Here is a 9,749-nt window from a genome sequence, read left to right on the forward strand (position 1 = left end):
TTTGCTTGAAGCATACAGATCATGTAATTTCATGATTGTAATTTGTTTTCGTTTTTAGAACTGTTTGTCAAAAGTGATGTGTGCAATAAAACTGACTCATCTCGTAGTAAAATGACTCATTTACTTGAAAGATACAAAAACAAGAACAAGGTAAAAAAAGGTTTTACTTGGGTTGTCAGTTAAAAATGAGGGGTATTGGATTTAGTAGTGTTACCACTTTAGAGCGCTTTAGTCGCACAAGTGACTTTAGGCTAGCAGACAGCCTCCTATTTTCACTTGGGTTTGGTCGGTTACTGCAGTTCCTTCAGGAATCCAGACTCTCTAACTGCCCCCACAGTGTACTATATACAGTATGTGTGTCTATGTTTATATGAATAGATGCTTTAAAGGCTTGACATATTGCACCTGTTAATCACTCGCAACTATTTTGAAGGGACAGCCGATCAGGACTTGTTTTGGCAGGTAAGCTTATACAGTAAAGGGCAGGAAATGGGCCTGAAGACACTGTTTTGGAAAATACATACCATTTAATAATACATGTAATACTGCGTCAACATTAGCAGAGGGCTCTGCACCTCTTACTTGGATAAATATTTAAGAGAAGGACAGTGGAGGGCTCAGGTAATGAAGAATATATCTCCAGGCTAACAGGAGTCAGCAGAGAGCCCTATTATACAAAACAATAAAATGGGTTGATGACTTGGGGTTGCCTGGGTCTTTTATTAAGGTGACAAAATGGACTTCTAAGAGAACTTCTCCAGGGGATCCAGAATGGCCAGAGATACTACAGTTACAGGAGATATGGTACATATGTATTTGTGGTATACTTCAGTGGAAAAGCAAAAAAAAAAAACACTTTTCTTTTAGAGAGGGAGACAAGTCAGTAATTATTATAATGATTTTCTTCTGTTGGTGCTATGTTTCTCACTAAGGCCTTTCCTTTGCCTGAGTCAAACTATGAATGCTTTTCTGTGTGTGCTTCATTCTTTTAAATTTTGAGTGGCAAATTGTGTGTCACATTGCCGGTCAATGCATTGCACCCTCAGACACAATCTGATGAACCTCCAAGGACACTATCAGGTTTAAATCAAAATCTCAGATGAAAACTGAAGGAGCAGTGGCGGAGCAAAAACCCAAAATCAGCCTTCTGGGTCATAATATAACCAGTTTGACAGTTAGTGTATTCTAGAACCCAAACATCTGAAATCCAAAACAGAATATAATTACAAAATAAATAGGCTGAATTCAGCATGGTTTGAAACTCAAAAAAGCAAAGGTTCACTGAAAAATCCATAAAGCAAAAGAAAAATGAGCAGTAGTTTATGCAGCCTATTATACATGAATAGATAGTATGCCACCAGATATATCTTTATAATAAACTCTTTGCTTGGTGAAATTCCTTGGCGATTTGAGACTTAAGAATCATGACCTTAGTGTATCTCTATGAGTGAATTGTAGACCCCACTGGAACTTCAACTCACGGAGTTTCATTTTTAGTGTACTTTAATCTACTACCATCATATCAACCACATTCATAATCTGAATAACATTTTTTAGTGGTCCTTACAAATTTAACTTCCTTGTCACAGTACTGGGCCAATGCCCATATTTGAAGTATCTACTTCTAATCTGAAGTGATGGTACAATGCAGTGGTAAAGGGTTCATTAGTTTGGCATGGGATTTCTGCCCCTTTAGCGTGGTGGCTTATTTTTCACTTGTGGTTTATTTGATGAGATTTGTAATCAAAATGATAACAGGAATGATAATAATTCACAAATACTATAAAGCAATGGACCAGTTTAAAAACATTTAAACAGGGCAACGCTCTTGTGGCTTGAACCTTAGCAAAATCCATGCTAAGACCTGTAAGAGACAGCCAACAGCTCAACCCGGCTAAGATGGAAGGATGGGGAAAGGCAGCTTTTCTAGGACACTGCCTCCCCCAAAATGCTAGATGGCAGCTCCCCTGGACTGCAGTGGTGTCCCAGGGCACTATAGGACATGGAGTTCGGTAACACAGCCCTGCTTGGTACTGTGGGTGCCTCCAGGGGACGCTGTGGAAAGATGGAGGGAGTCTAATTGCTCACCTTGCCCGGAAGTACTAGCGGATCACTTGGGCAGAAACCCTGAGGTACTTCCGGGCAGACAAATAAACTCAAGTTCTCCATCTGCTGGCAAGTCATGAGGATGGAAGGAAGGAAGCACTTCTGGGTCGAGGACTATAAAAAGGACTGATGAAGACCCAGCAGGTGAGCCAGAGTCGGGAGGAGGTGGACAACACTTGCTGGGAGGTGTGGAGGAGAGAATTGTGTTGTGTTATATTTGGTATAGTGTGGTTATTTGCATGTTTATGATGGCTGTGGTGCTTTGGGCACTGTTTTCAAGAAGGCAAAGTATTAAAATACTTGGTGCTTTTACCCTGTGTCCTGCGTGTCTGTATGTTGGGGTTAAGGGGCAACAGTGAACCCTAGTGTCCACAGACCATAATGAGAAATTTGATAACACAAATCAGGACAGAAATCTGGTTAAATTCACACATTTCTAGTTTTGAAAACATTTTTTCTTTAAATGGCATATGACCTTTTTGACATGCTTAACGTCTGTTCTACAGTATGGTGGAGGATTATGGTTGTCAACTGTATACACCAACTGAAATACCCACAGTACTAGGTGGGGTCCCACGGATTCCCAGAATCAGTCACTAGCACAGGAGTAAGGTGTAGTTCTCAATTATGCCAGTAAGTATTGTATGCATAGAGTTTGGTTAATCAATCTGCAGAGCAGCATCATGTTCTGTTGATTGAATTTATTTTACAAATTATTCTACAATTGTGCAAGTGTTTATTTCCTCCAAGCCACCATGGCAGATTTTCAAGGGACGATGATTGTATTTTTTGAAACTGACAGACTTGGTCATAAATAGTTTATTCCCCATGAAGAGACTGTTAATCAGCAACATTAAATTTAACTGGTGAGACGTCTACAAGAAAGTATCAGGAAAAAACGTTGTGCAACCAAAACTGGATCATGCACCATGAAAATGCACCTCCAAACACCATGTTGTCAGTCAATGAGTTTTTGACCAAAATCAATGAGCTTTGTTGCTTTGAACCCCAAGTATTCACAAGATCTTGCTTCCTGTGACATATTTTTGTTCCTGAAATTAAAAGTATGACTGAAAATAAGAAGACCTCCATCATGGAAGAAATCCAGGAAAAAATGGCAGGAGGCTCTACATATGGTGATTGTGTCTAATGATTGTATTACGGGTGAGTGCCACATAGCTTGGCAATATAGTTACAAATTGGTGTTACGCATTAAAAAAAGAATCAGAACAACAAGAAATAAAAATTTATTATAATGCTGGTATACAGTGATTTTGGTGCCAACGATGTCTGAACGGTTTTATATTAAGTTTATGGTGCTGATTAAGAATATGACTTTGGTTTTGCTAGCTTGGCTCTAGTTTCTGACATATTTAATAGTTAATTAATTAATTAACGCAACACGTTTGAAAAGCATTCAGAATTGCAAGAATATTTTTATTTTAGTTACAACTAGCAAGGAAACAGTCTAACATCATACAAAAAAGAAATTAAAAATATCTAACAGTGACAGGAAAAAAGTTATGTATGATTTGATTAATTAATGCAATATTAATTAGTTATTAATTGCTATTAATGTCAATGCTTCAAAAAACGTTGTTTATACGATTTCCTTTTATGTGTGTCATCAGGCCAATCACGTTGGAGACTCCAACAGTAGTCTGCCATCATGTGTATGTCCCATCTGCCATGATATCTCTCCTCCATCACCTTCATATCTTGGTGGAACCTCTCGCCTTTTTCCTCGCTGAAGTCTCCAAGGTTATCTGGAAATCTGTTTAAATGGCTATGGAGATAATGCTCATAGTAACTCCCAAATTTCTGAGGTTAGCAAGCATATCTTGCACCAATTCTTCATAATTGTCTGCTCTGTGATTACCCAAGTACAGTAATCCCTCGCTATATTGCGCTTTGACTTTTGCGGCTGCACTCTTATCGCAGATTTTATATGTAAGCATGTCTAAATATATAACATGGATTTTTCGCTGCTTCGTGGGTTTCTGCGGACAATGGGTCTTTTTACTTCTGGTACATGCTTCCTCAGTTGGTTTGCCCAGTTGATTTCATGCAAGGGACACTATTGGCGGATAGCTGAGAAGCTACCCAATCAGAGCACGCAGTTAAGTTCCTGTGTGCTGACTGGCTCAGTGATGGAGCTCCGAATTCGATTCCACTGCGTTAACCAGGAAGTCTCGTCTCGCTCATTCAGCATCAATGTGTTTCGCTGTGTAAAGAGTTAACTTTTGTGTTTATCTTTGTGCATAGTCAAGCCCTTCGTTATGGCTCCAAAGCGATCTGCTTCTGCTACTGCTTCAGGGGCCGTGCCCAAGTGCCAATGGAAAATGCTAATGATTGCCAAAAAGGTAAAAAGTTTTGGATATGTTGAAGAAAGGGAACAGCTACACCGCTGCAGGATGCTATTACGGCATCAATGAGTCCATGATTCTTTTTATTTAAAAAGGAGGAAAAGAATATAAGATCTACAGCTGCAGTGTCCTTTAACCAGGGCACAAAATAAGTTGTAAGTGGACATAATAAAGCGGTAGTCTGGATGGAATCTGCTTTAGGGATTTGGATTGAAGACTGCCGGAAAAAGAACAACAGCGGTGCTACACAGTCGCCTGAAGAGGCTCCTTTAGGAGAGCTGTAATGCTCTCCTTTGTTGTGCAGTAAAATTAAACTCATCGTTATCGGACAAGTCGTCGTGTCATTGTTGGTGAGTAACCATAATTAATTTTCTACATACAATACTTATTACATGTACATAGTTTAGTGTCACTCTACACACATTTTACTGTATACAATTTTTCTTGCATTGTACGTATTTATTGCTGGCGGCCTGTCTGTCGTAATGGCTGTAACATATGTGATATCGGATGCTTGATACCTTTAAAATAATATTTAGGTTTTACTGTATATAAACAGTGTGTTTACATATACAATTTCAACGAATCTTACCTAATATCTAAGGGAATACAAAGGGTTTATGCTGTATAACTGTGCGGGAAATGTTTATAAGAGGCTGGGAGAGTTTATAAGGGCTTAAAATATATAAAAATAACCATATGAACATATGGTTTTACTTTGCGGATTTTCACCTTTCGCAGGGGTTCTGGAACGCAACCCCTGCGATCGAGGAGGGATTACTATAGTTCTTCACAGCAGAGGCAAAACTCTTCCAGGCCAAATCCTCATTGTCATTCATCCATCCATCCATTTTCTAACCCGCTGAATCCGAATACAGGGTCACGGGGGTCTGCTGGAGCCAATCCCAGCCAACACAGGGCACAAGGCAGGAACCAATCCTGGGCAGGGTGCCAACCCACCGCAGATTGTCATTCATGCATTTGGTAAAATTGGAATCGTTCATGGGTTTACGAATCTGAGGACCATCAAAGATTCTAGCTTTTTGTTTTTCCATGCTCAGTCCAGAGAATGATCTACAAATGTACTTGAGGCAAAGCCCTAACAAATTGCTTCATCAATCCTAGCTTAATATGAAGTGGTCGGAGAATGATTTTGTTCTTGTCCACCAGCGGCTTGTTGATGATATTTGCAGCGCCAACAATCATTTCTTCCCTTGTAGGCCATGACACTTTTGTCCAATGATCTTGCTTTGCCCTGTTATCCCAGAGGCACATGAAGCATGGATATTTTGTGTATCCAGATTGCAGTCCAAGCAAGAAGTTCACCATCTTCAGATCAACACAAATCTACCACTGATGTTCATGATAACGGATTTTCTGTAATACGATTTTTACATTTTCATATTCTTCTTTAAGTTTTGTTGAGTGAACAATGGGAAGAGATGCATAACGGTTAACATTTTGCAAGAGAACACATTTCAAGCTTCTAATGGAGCTGTCTATAAAAAACCGCCAGTCTTCTGGTCGATATTCTGTTAGTCCCATTTGAAGTACAATTCCTGGGATATCATTGCAGTATACAAGTTCTTCCTCTTGGTTGAAATATAGGAGAATCCTCTCTTCTCTTGTCTGATAGGCTGTAATTTTAACTTCCGCCTTTATAAGATTTTGTTCATTAAGTCTGGACGCCAAAAGTTCAGATGCTTGCTTGGACAGATGTAAGTCTCGAATCAGGTGATTGAGTTCTTTTTGCCTTAATGGTTGAGGCGTAGAAGAGCTTCCCTCAAATTCACTTGCACTGCTACTACCTGCCATACACTCCAATCCCTGCCTCTCTTCAGAGTCTGACAGTGGCTGGTTTGGTAGTCTGGTAAACACTGGTATGGGAATGACATTGCCATGTGGAATAGGTCGTCTTGCTGATTCCAAATCAGGATAATCCCACCGAGCTTTCTTGTAACGATTAAAGCCTTTAATCTTTACAACACAAAAATAACAATCGTCGTGGTGGTTTTTCGGTTCTCTCCATTCCATTGGCACACCAAAGTTTAAACTTTTCCTTTCACCTTTTGTCCACTGTCGTAGGTGGTCCACACATGTTTTGCAAACCATATGTGGAGCCCAAGACTTATCCTGGTCTCCAAGCTGTACTCCAGAATAAGCCAGGTATTCTCAATGCACAAAGTCTGTGATATTTCTTCTTTGTTTTTCAACCATATACTCTCCACAGATGTAGCAGAATACATCAGGATTGTTGATGCAGGCTCTTCTTGATGAAGTCACAATTTTTACATGTACAGTAATCCCTCTCTATATCACGCTTCGACTTTCGCGGCTTCACTCTATCGCGGATTTTATATGTAAGCATAACTAAATATATAATGCAGATTTTTCGCAGCTTCGCGGGTTCTGCGGACAATGGGTCTTTTTACTTCTTGTACATGTTTCCTCAGTTGGTTTGCCCAGTTGATTTCATACAAGGGACGCTATTGGTGGATGACTGAGAAGCTAACCAATCAGAGCACGCAGTTAAGTTCCTGTTTGCTGAATGCAATGTTAACCAGGAAGTCTCGTCTCGCTCATTTAGCATCAACGTGTTTCGCTGTGTAAAGAGTTAACTTTTGTCCTCTTTTGTGTTTATCTTTGTGCATAGTCAAGCCCTTCATTATGGCTTCAAAATGATCTGCTCCTGCTACTGCTTTAATGAGGCTATCATTCTTTTTATTTAAAAAGTAGGAAAGGAATATAAGATCTGCGGCCGCAGTGTCCTTTTAACCAGGGTGCTAAATGAGTTGTAAGTGGATGTAATAAGACTGTAGTCTGGATGGAATCTGCTTTAGGGATTTGGATTGAAGTCTGCCGGAAGAAGAAGAACGGCGGTGATATAAAATTGCCTGAAGAGGCTCCTTTAGAAGAGCTGTAACACTCTCCTTTGTTGTACAGTAAAACTAAACCCATCGTTATTGGACAAGTCGTCGTGTCATTGTTGGTGAAAAACTATAATTAATTTTCTACTTACAGTACTTAGCACATGTACGTACGTTTAGTGTCACTGTACACACATTTACTGTATACAATTTTTCTTGCATTGTACGTATTTATTGCTGGTGGCCTGTCTATTGTAATGGCTGTAAAATATGTGATATCGGAGACACTCGATATCCTTAAAATAATATTTAGGTTTTACAGTATATAAACAGTGTGTTTATATACACAATTTCAATGAATCTTACCTATCATCTAAGAGAATACAAAGGGTTTATGCTGTATAACTGTGCAGGGAATATTTATAAACAGTGTGGGAGAGTTTATAAGGGCTTAAAATATATAAAAATCACCATACAAACATATGGTTTCTACTTCGCGGATTTTCACCTATCGTGGGGGGGTCTGGAACACAACCCCCGCGATCAAGGAGGGATTACTGTATTTATATGCTTATTAAGACAGAACTTTTTGTGTATAAACCAAGACTGGGTTGACAAACTTATGCTGTAGCTGACTTCTTTCCTCTGCAAATTCACAGTTGAATTCTGGCTTCAAAAAGTCGCTTTTATAGCATTGTAGGCTTACAAATTGAAATACAAAATAATTATATGGGATATTTCATTACCTAAGACACTGTTAAAGAGTCAAAAGTCAGACCAAAAGCTATTGCATTTGTTATCACACACAAGTCGCATTGGGGGAATGCATTATTTTCATGGATGTCCATTATCTCAAAGACTAGAACCAATTTAGCAAAAGTAATGGGATTTTTGAATTCAGCACCCTCAAAATACCCTAAATCCGCTCAAAAAACCTTTTTTTGTAGACCTGTGAATCAGAACTAAACAGAAAGCATAAAAATTTCAATATTATATGGTTCTGAGAATGATCATATTGTGATAACCATAGAAAACAATAACACATATATATAAAACATTATTGACACATTCTAACCAGAATCACTGCACAATCCTGAATGATACCAAAGAAGACATTTATTAAACTAATTAATGACAAAAAAGTTTTAAAAGTGAAGTCTAAGAAATCTAAGAAACCTGCTTAGAGGGCTAAGTAAGCTTGAAACCATGTCTGTCTGGTGGGATGACTGACTAACTTGCCTGCCTTAAAAATGCCCACTGAATTATTGAATTTATTGATCAAAAGTGAAGTAATAAATGTTTATGTGCGTAAAGAGCAAACCTAGCTAGCATGAATTGTGTATGTTTCTGCTAACCCTTTCCCATCCTTCGCTAATTCATTTGAAGCAAACTCTGTAAGTGAATTTGGAGGAACACAACCCACTTTGATTATTCTTGAAGTTTAAGTAATATTTAAATAAACAGATTCCATGTATTTTTTACTAGTTGCCCTCTAAATTCAAAGGTTCAATGCAAAATAAAGTTGGAACCAAGAACTAATTCCTGACTCGTAGCCTTTATGAATAGAGTTTGGCTTCTGTTTAATTTTCATTTTTAACACCACAATGAGAAGAACACACACCCTTTGGGTCACTTCCACCCAAGCCCTACTGTGGTGTTATGGGTCCACAGCTCTTCCAGCAAAGGCCGTTTCAGTTTTAAATAAATAATCACCGGACTTGCGGCGGCTTAGTGAGGGGGCGTAGTGGTCGTAGCAAACCACGGGGCGATCTGCGGTGTGGGCGTTTCTCACCTAGTGCACAGGTGAGGGACTGCCCTCATCCGTGATTGTTCCTGTGGCTAATGTGCTGCAGCTGCTATAGCCCCTCTCAATATAAAAGAAGCGCGAGTCGGTTGGAGAGGAGAAATCAGAAAAACCAAAAGAGAAGGAGACGGAGGTTACAGGAAGAGAGAGAGCAAGTCGGTGCGGTAGGAAGCGAGCGAGCGAGCACTCGTAGGCAGCTGAGCAGACAGCCTGGGTGTTAGGCCGACACCCAGGGCGTAGTAGTTGTTGTCGCTCCCGTAGAATTTGTTGTTGGAAGTACAGGAGTGACTGGGAGATGGGTGACTCCGCATGGGGCCGCAGATGGCAGCAGGGAGTCAGGATTTGGGATGTGGTGTCCTCCACGTGAGAGCCTTGCCTGTGAGAGGAATTCCCAAGTCGCTGTCTGGAGGGAGCGGAACCGAAGCCAGGGATTGGGACGACTCCAGATCAGTAGTGGAAAGAAGGTCAGCTGCAGGTAGAGTGGCTCCCCTGTTGTAAAGCCTGGACAGGGAGAAGCAGGGGAGTCACCAGTTAAAAGAAGACACCGGGATTGTCATTTGTTTTTAAAGACTGCTTCCATATGAATGTTTTAACCTCATTTTAAAA

The sequence above is a fragment of the Polypterus senegalus genome, chromosome 1, assembly GCF_016835505.1.
Source record: "Polypterus senegalus isolate Bchr_013 chromosome 1, ASM1683550v1, whole genome shotgun sequence".
In the NCBI taxonomy this organism is placed as follows: domain Eukaryota; kingdom Metazoa; phylum Chordata; class Cladistia; order Polypteriformes; family Polypteridae; genus Polypterus; species Polypterus senegalus.